Here is a 10,309-nt window from a genome sequence, read left to right on the forward strand (position 1 = left end):
GTGCGAAAGCCCAAAGCCAGCCCACACTGAGTGGCCTCCTGAAGAAGAACTGAGCCCTCAGCCAAAAGTTGGTTTCAACTACAAGACCCATGAGTAATGGGTTCCAGCCCCCATCCTTGGAAACTTTCAGCTAAGGTCTCTGACAGTGTGAAGAAGGAAGACCATTCTTGCTCTGCTCTGTCCAAATTCCTGACCCACAGAATCCAGGAACATAATGAATGGTTGTTTTAGACCACAACATTTTGGAACACACATTAATTAAATATTTAAAGAGTTAAGCTTACAATAATTAGTTTGGAAATTCCATTCCCTAAACATTTCAAGATCCTTAGGGGAAGCTATTTGCCATTTTGGAATTTAGAAGAATGGTGTTTGTGTATATATGAGGAGCAAAGAGATCAGATTATGATGGAAGATAAATAGGTACAGTATTCTGTGTGACCCAAAATTCTCTTAAGAGCTTTTCTGGAATTTTAAACAATTTTCTTTTTTTCTTTGATATTAAAAAAAAAAAGTAGAGGATAAGACACAAACTCATTACCAGAATAAGTTTCAGGATTTCATAAAATGAAGAGAACGTTTTGAATAGGCTGAATAGTAATTCAAAAGCTACTTATAATGCATTCCAGAGCTCAGTAACTTTTTTTCATATTGCCTGCTGTTTAGGATTATATTCATCACTGCTGCATTCAGTTACAGGTGGGGACATTATTTTGGAAACCTCTCTTTGTATTGTCTTTGTAACCTAGATCTATTGCCCATGACATTTTAGCTATTTAATAACTCTACTGTTCCAACAAAACCTCCCCAAGGAGTACTTCAAGCTCCCTGTGTCCACCAACCTAAGCTCTCCATAGGAGCAATGAAAAACCACAGGTGCGAGAAATCTAAGGATTCTTTCTCTGAGAGGTCTCTCTTCAGTCAGCTCTGTTTTTGTCTTAAAATAGATCTTAAGCTCTAAGGAGCAGTTAATCTTAGAAATTCAGAAAGGGAAGATTAACCCCCAAAGATTAAGTGATTACCTAAATATGTTAATTCTGCATGATTGTTAATTTATTACCCTCTATCCTCATGATGAATGGCAATCTACCTTGCAAAATTCATACCAACTATTTTTATCTGATGAGAACAAAAATTTTGTTGTAAGGAAAATAGATATAATTTCTCCAAATGAAGAACAGAAAGACAAAACCATGCTCATGTGGCTTCTAAAAGGTGTGAAAGAGATTCTGAAGTTCCATGACTCATTCATGTGGTGTGACATTTTTCATTTGGAAAAATATTGTTTTCCACTTGCACTTACAGCAAAAAATAGGATTCTGATATTTATAGAAATGAAAAATCTTTATCATCCTTTTTCCTCCGAAAGAGATTTAGGATTACCAAATCACTGGCAAATCCTATTGAGTCAAGAGATACTTGCTGTATGTCAGTTTTTTGCGAGGATTTTTATTGGTTCTGGAGAGACAAAGACAAGTTAGTTAAACATGGAATGTGTCTTCAAAAAGCTTCCAGTCTAATAGGGAGGTAAAAACAATTAAAATGTAAGGTAGAAAGTGAGATGGACTGTATGGAGGATAGAAACATATGAGAGTGAAGAAGAGGGAGAGAGGCTTGTGGTTGGTGGTGAGAAAGGATAGTGGGATAAAGGGGAAGAGGAATCAGATAGAGGCAGATTCATGATGGAGGTGAGCTCAAAGAGCCCATAAAAGATGTTTTCAAATGAACAATAAGAGTTTGAATTTGGCTGGAACATCCAAACTAAATGTGTATCAGTATCAGTGGGGTCCTTCTGAAAGGGGAGATTCCTAGACCCTATACCAGATTTGAAGACCCAGCTTCCAGGAAATGGTATCCATGTCTTTAAAGGGCTCCTCTTGGGACTCTTGCTACAGCTGGATTGGGGAATATCTGGGCTGAAGTGCAGGGTTCATAGTGAGGAATGTTGGAGACAAAGTTGAAAAGGTTGGTTGATGCCAAATCCTAAACGGCATTGACATCCAGAGTATATATGGACTTTATGTATTAGTTAGTGGGGTGCCAAGAAAAACCCTTGAGGAATGAAATCGCAAATCAGAGTGGTGACTCAGGAATAAGGATCTGCTGCTTTGTCTATGATGGATCAGAAAGGAAGAATACCAGAGGTAGAGAGAGTGAGTAGGCACTACCTATAATTTCTTAGGATAAGGTAAAGAAAGCATGAAATTTAGGAGTAGCAACAGTAGGGCTGGGGAGAAAACCATGGGTGGGCTTCCAATCTCATTCACTCTTGTCATTTACTTGAGTTCCTGTGATGTCTCTCACTTTGATGTTGCCTCCCATTGAAGATGCTCTCAGTAAATCCTTAGACCTCCTGACCCAAGCTTTTGCTTTTTGGTTAAAACATGTTTTGCTTAAATGTTTGGGATTGGTATTACTGTCATTATTTTAAGAAAAAAAAAGAGAGTACACTCAGGCCATTGAGTCTTTTGGATTGCAGGATGCTTAAGAATGTCTCAACTCTGGATGCAGCCAATTCTTTGCCAAATGAGAGAAGTCAGAGAATGGTAGAAGCTATTGAATTCTGGTAAGTGCCCTGCACATTGCATAATTAAGAGTGGGCATATTATAATCATGGAAAAGACCTTGGTTATTGATTTGAGCTCCATTTTCAGTTTCTGAAACTTTTGATGCTGTCCCTTGATTCTCTTGAGAAGTCAGGGAATGCTTTTCTGGTTTATTTGCTCTCTGATAATCCTTTCTTCCCTCATCCAGACAGTTCTCATAGACTTCATGAGGCCTGATTACCCAGGTCTCAGATCTCACAAAGTAGTCCTTTTAGAGGAATAAGAAGGGGCCTGAGACTTCTCATAGCAATCACCTTGCTTTGAACACATTGCATCTATTTGGAAAAAGGTGCAAATATGTGGAATATTACTGGTCTTTCATATGAATCTTTGCAGTAGGTAGAAGCTAGTTTCTCTGTATAAAGGGACATAAGTAAAAAAGAGAAAAGGGAAATGTATGTCCTTGTATTCTTTTTTTATTTTTCAAGTTTTTGTTTAAACTCTAGTTAGTTTACATACAGTGTAATATTAGTTTTAGGTGCACAATATAGTAATTCAACAGTTCCATATAGTACCTGGTGCTTATCACAACAAATGTGCTCCTTAATTCCCATCACCTGTTTAATCCCCCATTCACCCTTCTGGTAACCATCAGCTTGTTATAGTCAAGAGTCTGTTTCTTGGCTTGCCTCTCTCTCTTCTCTGTGCACATTTGTTTAGTTTATTTTTTAAATTTTATTTATTTTGACAGAGAGAGAGAGCACAGAAGAGGGGCAGAGAGAGAAAGAGAGAATCCCAAGCAGACTCTGAACTGTCAGCATGGAGCTGACACAGGGCTCGATCTCATGAACTGTGAGATGGTGACCTGAACCTAATCAAGAGTCAGATGCTTAACTGACTGAGCCACCCAGGTGCCCTTCATTTGTTTTGTGTCTTAAATTCTGCATATCAGTGAAATCTTATGGCATTTGTCTTTCTCTGACTTATTTCACTTAGCTTAATACTCTAGCTCCATTCATGTTGTTGCAAATGGCAAAATTTCATTCTTCTTATGGCTGAGTGTTATTCCATTGTATATATAAACCACATCTTTATCCATCAGTCAATGGACACTTGAACTGTTTCCATAATTTGGCTATTGTAGATAATGCCGCTATACACATAGGGTTGCATGTATCCCTTTGGATTAGTCTTTTTGTATTCTTTGGGTAAATATCTCGTAGTGCAATTGCTGGATCCTAGGGTAATTTTAGTTTTTATTTTTTGAGGAACCTCCATACTTTTTTCCACAGTGGTTGCACCAGTTTGCATTTCCTTTTGCCCTGCAAGAGGGTTCCCCTTTCCCCACATGTTGATGTTAGCCACTCTGACAGGTGGGAGGTGATATCTCATTGTGGTTTTGATTTGGGAAATGCTGTTTTTTTCTTAATGGAAACATCAGAAGAAGACAAAAGTTACCTGCATCAAAAACATATTGGTTTAATAATTCAATTTAAACTTAATCCCAAAAGTAAAACAAAACAAAATGCAAAGTAATCATGAAGAACTTAAAATTACCTACTATGACCTTTATGGTGTCTATTACTGACTGGAATGGTAGTTTCCCCCTCCCCCAAATTCATATGTTGAAGCCTAGCCTCCAGTAACTCAGAACATGACTATATTTGGAGAAGGGGCCTTTAAAGAGGTGATTATGTTAAAATGAGGCTGTTAGGTTCCATCCTAATCCAGTCTGATTGGTGTCCTTTTAAGAAGAGGAAATGTAGACACACAGAAGAAACACCAGTAATGCATACAGAGAGAGGAATGGATGACCATTTCAGAACACGTGGGAAGGCAGCATCTGCAAGCTGAGGAGAGAGCTCAGGAGAAACTACACCTGCCAGTACCTTTATCATGGACCTCCAGCCTCCAGAACCTGGGGAAAAAAATGCATTGCTGTTGTTTAGGCTGCCCAGTCAGTGGTACATTGCTATGACATCCCTAGCAGACTAAGCCAGTGCCCCATCCCCAGGGAGAACCTGAAAGCTCAGATGGCACTCCTGACAGTGGGAGGCCCACCATGTACTTCACAGAAGCTAACTGATGGCATTTGGTGTGAATGGATCTGCCACCCCCACCACTGAGCATCCTAGATCCCACTGGTAGAACCAGAAGGAATGAGTATTCCAGGGTCTATGTCATTTTTATCAGATGGGTTCATGTTGAGACACTCAGGATGGAAAAGACCAAAAGAAGATGTTCAGAGTCTGTCTCCATTTGAACACCTGTGCCAAATTGAGGTGAAATGGAGATTGTTAATAAGGACCATTCTTTGAGTGGTAGCAGACTGTGCCCCACCCTTGGCTTTCTTTTCAGGGAGAATCCCTCTCTGTCTGAGTTCTTACCTCCCTCCCCATTTGACTGACCTTGGAAGCAGTCCCTCCACCATGCATTTAGCTTTTATCTCTCTGCCCCCTTCACTCACTGCCTGTTTCCATGGCCACTTTGTATTATGTTTCAGAATGTCCCCTTGGTCCTCTGCTCACCTGTTCCCATGAAGGTTTTCTTCTCCCTGACTCCACAGCTGTGAGCCAACCCCAGTTAAATAATATTCACCAGTATTACCAAATTCCATCAAATCTAGGACACGGCCAACTGGAATGCTCAATATTATTTTCTATACTAATAAAGAAGAATAAATGCTGATAAACTATAACACATTATCAACTGTAAGATGCTTTAAATTCCAGAACAGTTCAATAATAATAATAATAATAATAATAATAACAGTAATAATAATGTGCATCTTAGAATCAATTACATGAGATATATAAGCATGAAAATAACATCACTTAAGAACAATGATCAAATGTTTTTAATAACAAAAAAAAAACCCCATATTTGCTGGGCCACCTGGATGGTTTAGTCGGTTAAGCAACCAACTCTTGATCTTGGTCAAGGTCATGATCTCACGGTTCCTGAGATAAAGCCCTGAGGTCGGGCTCTGAGCTGACAGCAGGGTTTGCATGGGAGTCTCTCTTTGCCCCTTCCTCATGCTCTCTTGTTTTCTCTCTCTCTCAAAATAAGTAAATAAACTTAAAAAACTAAAGTAAGGGGCGCCTGGGTGGCTCAGTCGGTTAAGCATCCGGCTTCGGCTCAGGTCATGATCTTGCAGTTTGTGGGTTCCAGCCCTGCTTCGGACTCTGTGCTGACAGCTCAGAGCCTGGAGCCTGCTTCGGATTCTGTGTCTGCCCCTCTGTCTGCCCCTCCCCCACTTGTACACTGTCTGTCTCTGTCTCTCAAAAATAAATAAATGTATAAAAAATAAAAAATAAAATAAAACAAAACGTTGCACAGTGTGGTAACCCGCTAAAGCCAGCTCAAATCATGCTGGTTTTTAGGGTTATAATACATTCACTCTGTCCCAAAAACATGGTGGGACAGAGAGGGGCAGGGATGTTCAGTGTTTGCCCCCAAGTTTTTGTGATTTCTGGGGCACTTCTGTCCCTGTGTTTACTCTCCAACTTGCTTTCTGCTGCCATTTGCTTCTCATGCCCCAGGACTGTTTTCCTTGCTGTGTCCCAGATGATCAGAGCCTCTTTTCCTCCATATTTTAAGATTTTCTTTCATTTTATTGTTATGTGTATTCAATTTTACTATAGGTTTGGGGCAGCAGATATGGTTAACATTGTTGTACTTTAAAGTCTTTTGCCCCATAACGCAAAGAGTGTCATCCTACCTCATGATGGCCCCCAGCCATAATTTGGTTTTCTCTTCATCTCCTTCCCTCGCCAGTTTTCTCATCCACCCTCAAACTTCTCCTGTGTCACCACAGTAGTTTAGCTCTTCCTAGGACTTTCTGTCTGCTTCAGAGACTCCAGATCTTCTTTTCAAAATCTAAAGCAACTTGTCAATGTATTTACCCCAGAAAGAAATAATAGTAGAGGAATACATTCCCTTGTGTTGATTGTTGTTTGTTTGTTTGGTAGAGCAAACAGAGAGTGAAACACACAAATCTTTTATATTCAGTTTGATCAATATTGGCAATTGTACCCATCACTGGAAAGTCCCCTGTGCCCTTTCCAATTAATTACTAGCCTTCCTTCCCACAGGTGACCACTTCCTGATGTCTATCACCACAGATTAATTTTGTCTATTATTAAACTTCATATAAATGGACTCAAACAGCATGTGCTTGTCTGTGTCTGAATCTTAAGCTTTACTTGCTTTTAAGATTCATTCCTGTCATTTCTTTATTTTTTATTTTTTATATTGTTTTTTTATTTTTGAGAGAGCGAAATAGACAGAGCATGAGTGGGGGAGTGGCAGAGAAAGAGAGGGAAACACAGAATCTGAAGCAGGCTCCAGGCTCTGACCTGTCAGCACAGAGCCAAAGGCGGGGCTCAAACCCATGAAAAACAGGATCATGACCTGATCCTAAGTCGGATGCTCGACCTACTGAGCCACCCAGGTGCCCCCTGTCATTTCTTATTCTAGTAGTTTCTTTATTTTTACTGCTGAGTATGGTTCTGCTCTGTGAATACAGCACTACTTGTTTTTCTCTTCTCCTATGGATGAACTTTGGGGTTGTTTTTGATTTGTATCTATCATGAATAAGACTACCATGAACATTTTCACCTAAGTCTTTTTGCAGACATATGATTGGCTGCTTAAAATTTACAGTATTATTTCTCTGCTGCCCAAGAAATAACCTAATTCCCCTAAACATTTATTAAAATCTACAATTAATACTACCTTCAGTTTCCCAGGACAGCTAATGAAGGCATGAATTTAGGGTAAATACTGTCCCAGAGATTTTCATGGTTATCTAAACTTGTCACTATTGTACATGAGACTGTTTCCAGAGGCTCTGCCTTTCTGCTGAGTAATATTTCCATTGTTTCATGTTGCATGCTAGCCCTTGCTATCCAAATCCTCATTATCTGAGCTCTTGTTACCTAAACTAAGAGACTAAGTAGCTTTATATACTTTTTTAAAAATGTCTCTCTGAGGCCCAGGAGTAGTCTTATGTGGATACCTTATTCACAATCTGTGATGAAAAATTTCTAGATCTAAATGGAACTTTCCAATGACACAATTGCTAAACTTCTGTTCAGCATCAGGCTTATTTAAGCTCTACCCATCACCTTCCTATGAAGAACACAGCACTTCTGTCTTTGGAAAGCTCTGTTGTCTAACTGTGCAAGGCTGCGTAAGTTACTTTGCTTTTCCAGCCCTCAGTTTCCCTTCCTGTGTTATGGAATGGTAACCATGTCATTGAATTGTGGTGAGGAATATATGTGACTAATGATATGTAAGAGCTCAAGAGTACTCCAGACTTCCAGGAGGCCTCATTCTTGTTTCTGGCTCATCTCTGCCCCTCTAGACCCATTCCCCACCCTTGACTCTGCTTCACCAAACTCCCAGACTGCAACACCCAAGCCACCTTCCTTGACAGGCACCGAATGGTTTGGCCAATGGGAGGCACCGTCGAGGGATGGTGGGGGCAGGGAGGAAATAGAAGTTTGGGCTCTTATTCCTCTGGAGTCCAGCCCTCCCTTCCACGTTAGGCTGTGGGTTCTCCGTGGCTCTTCACTTCACACCCAGCTCCATGGCTATGGCTCTGGCTGGCCGGAGCCCTTCTGGCCTGGAAGTTGTATTGGCTTCTTATCACATATAGGCCCCATTGTTGGTTGACAACTTTAACTCTCATACTTTGAAGACAGTCCTTCTGTTAAAAATCTGTTGAGCTACTCCTTTAAGGGTGCCATGTGTTTTCTGCCAGAGCCCTGATGGGTGCCCTTTTCTAGGCCTGAAAGAGGGGGCGTTAGCCCCGATGCACTTGGCAGTTGAGAGGCTGTATCTCAGCACAACTGCAGGGTGTCTTCGCCAGAAGAACCCGCGTTTGGAACCTGGCTCTGCGCAGGCTTAAACACTTCATTTGTGCGGTGAAAAGGAGGCGAGTGTCATTCTTTAGAAGAGGGGTTTTTTTTACTTTTAGACATACTTTCCTTCCCTCCTCTCTGACACATACACCTTAACAAAAGAGAGAGAAGAAGAAGGAGAACATGAAGATGGGCTGCTGGTATTTATGAGGGAGTCGGGCATGCCGTTCGCCTTTCAAAACTCTTCACGTAGAAAGGAAACTGGCCCTGACATTTACACAGTCCAGGAGAATTCCAAATAGAATTCGGACAGATTGGGAAGTTACCATCTTGAAGTGTGCAGGGAAAACAGTCCTGGTGGGAAGATGTGGTGACATATATGAGACAACCCATGGATGTCAGGAATGCGCTGCTCTGTAGGGGCCTCTGCGCTTCGCCATCTAATGGGATTGCCAAAACTCTGCATATGTTCCTCATGATATCACATGAGAAGGCCATCCAATTAAAGCACTCCACCGTATATGCAAGGAGTATAATTTCTGAGTATATTTATGATTGCTTAATGTCAACAAAAAGGTCTTTTAAACGCAGCACATTCCTCAGCCTGTGCTTGCAGATCGCGCTAAACACATCCAAATGCACAAACTATAAAAGAGGGAAGAGGCACTACCGGCGCACCGAGCTCTTTGGTTTCTGCATCTGGCCAGCGTCCACTGGGAGAAATGTAAGTCAGAGTTTACCACATGGATTACAAATGTGCTGAATTGCAAGAATGATTATTAAATGAAAATATCCATAGCACCTGCAGCTTGTCCCGGAAAATTCCCCCAGGGCATTGTGGGTGCTTTTTTAATTTTTATTTATTTATTTTTTTTTTTTAGGGAAAAAAGTAAGACAGGGTGAGATGCAAATGGCAAGCCCAGCTGCCTATAGTAGCAGCTCCGTTAATGTTCCTGAAGGGCTTGCTGAGGCAGTTCCGTCCATTGAGCTGCTTCCATTCCCATCAGGAGCGTGGTGAGGGAGGGGCGGGGGAATATCATTAGCCTCTTTCCTTTGAGGTTCGGATGATCAAGAAAATGAAAATAATAGTAATGTAAATGGCAAGTGCTTTCAAAAACAAAGCACATCAGCGCAGAGGGAAGCGTGAGCTGGCCCGTATTTCTGGCCAGCAGTAGTGTTTACTCTGTCTTAGGTCAGGGCTTCTTCTGGAAACAGAAACTGTGCGGCTATGTGGATCTTGTTGATTTAATACATGATTGTATATATAGAGAGAGAACACTCGGCACATATGTAATATTTGGCCATGTTTTAATTAGCTTCTGTGTGTGTGTGTGTGTGTGTGTGTGTGTGTATGCCCGCGCACACACGCCTATGTGCACACGGACATGCAGGTGAAAACAAAAAGAATAAAGTTAAGAGACAGTGAAGTGGTTGATTTCTAGATTGTGAAATCAGAATACCTAGAGTCAGTTACCAACCTACCTCTGTAAGTACCCGGACAAGTCACTTTACATTCTCAGCCTCTCCATCCCCACATATAAAATAGGAATGATTGTTAAATCCATCGCCCCTCTGACAGGTAGTTATAAAGATCCAATGAGGTACTTGGTATGAAAGTGCTTTGAATATGTTACATTGCTAACCAAATATTGGTTGTTATTACCAGAAAGAATTCCCTGCTACTTAAAGTCCTGCACCTAAGTAAAACTCTATCAAATGTATCAGTATGAACATGGTTCACACATACCTGGAATTGGAATCTGACCAGGATACTTCACAGGTAGGTAATCTTTTTGGGGGGTTATCTACTAGTAAAGGGAATGCATACATTTAAGTTTCTTTCTAAGATTGGTAAATCAAAAGCAACATGATGTAATATGTACTTGTGCCTTTTTT

This window comes from Suricata suricatta, chromosome 4, assembly GCF_006229205.1.
Source record: "Suricata suricatta isolate VVHF042 chromosome 4, meerkat_22Aug2017_6uvM2_HiC, whole genome shotgun sequence".
NCBI lineage: Eukaryota > Metazoa > Chordata > Mammalia > Carnivora > Herpestidae > Suricata > Suricata suricatta.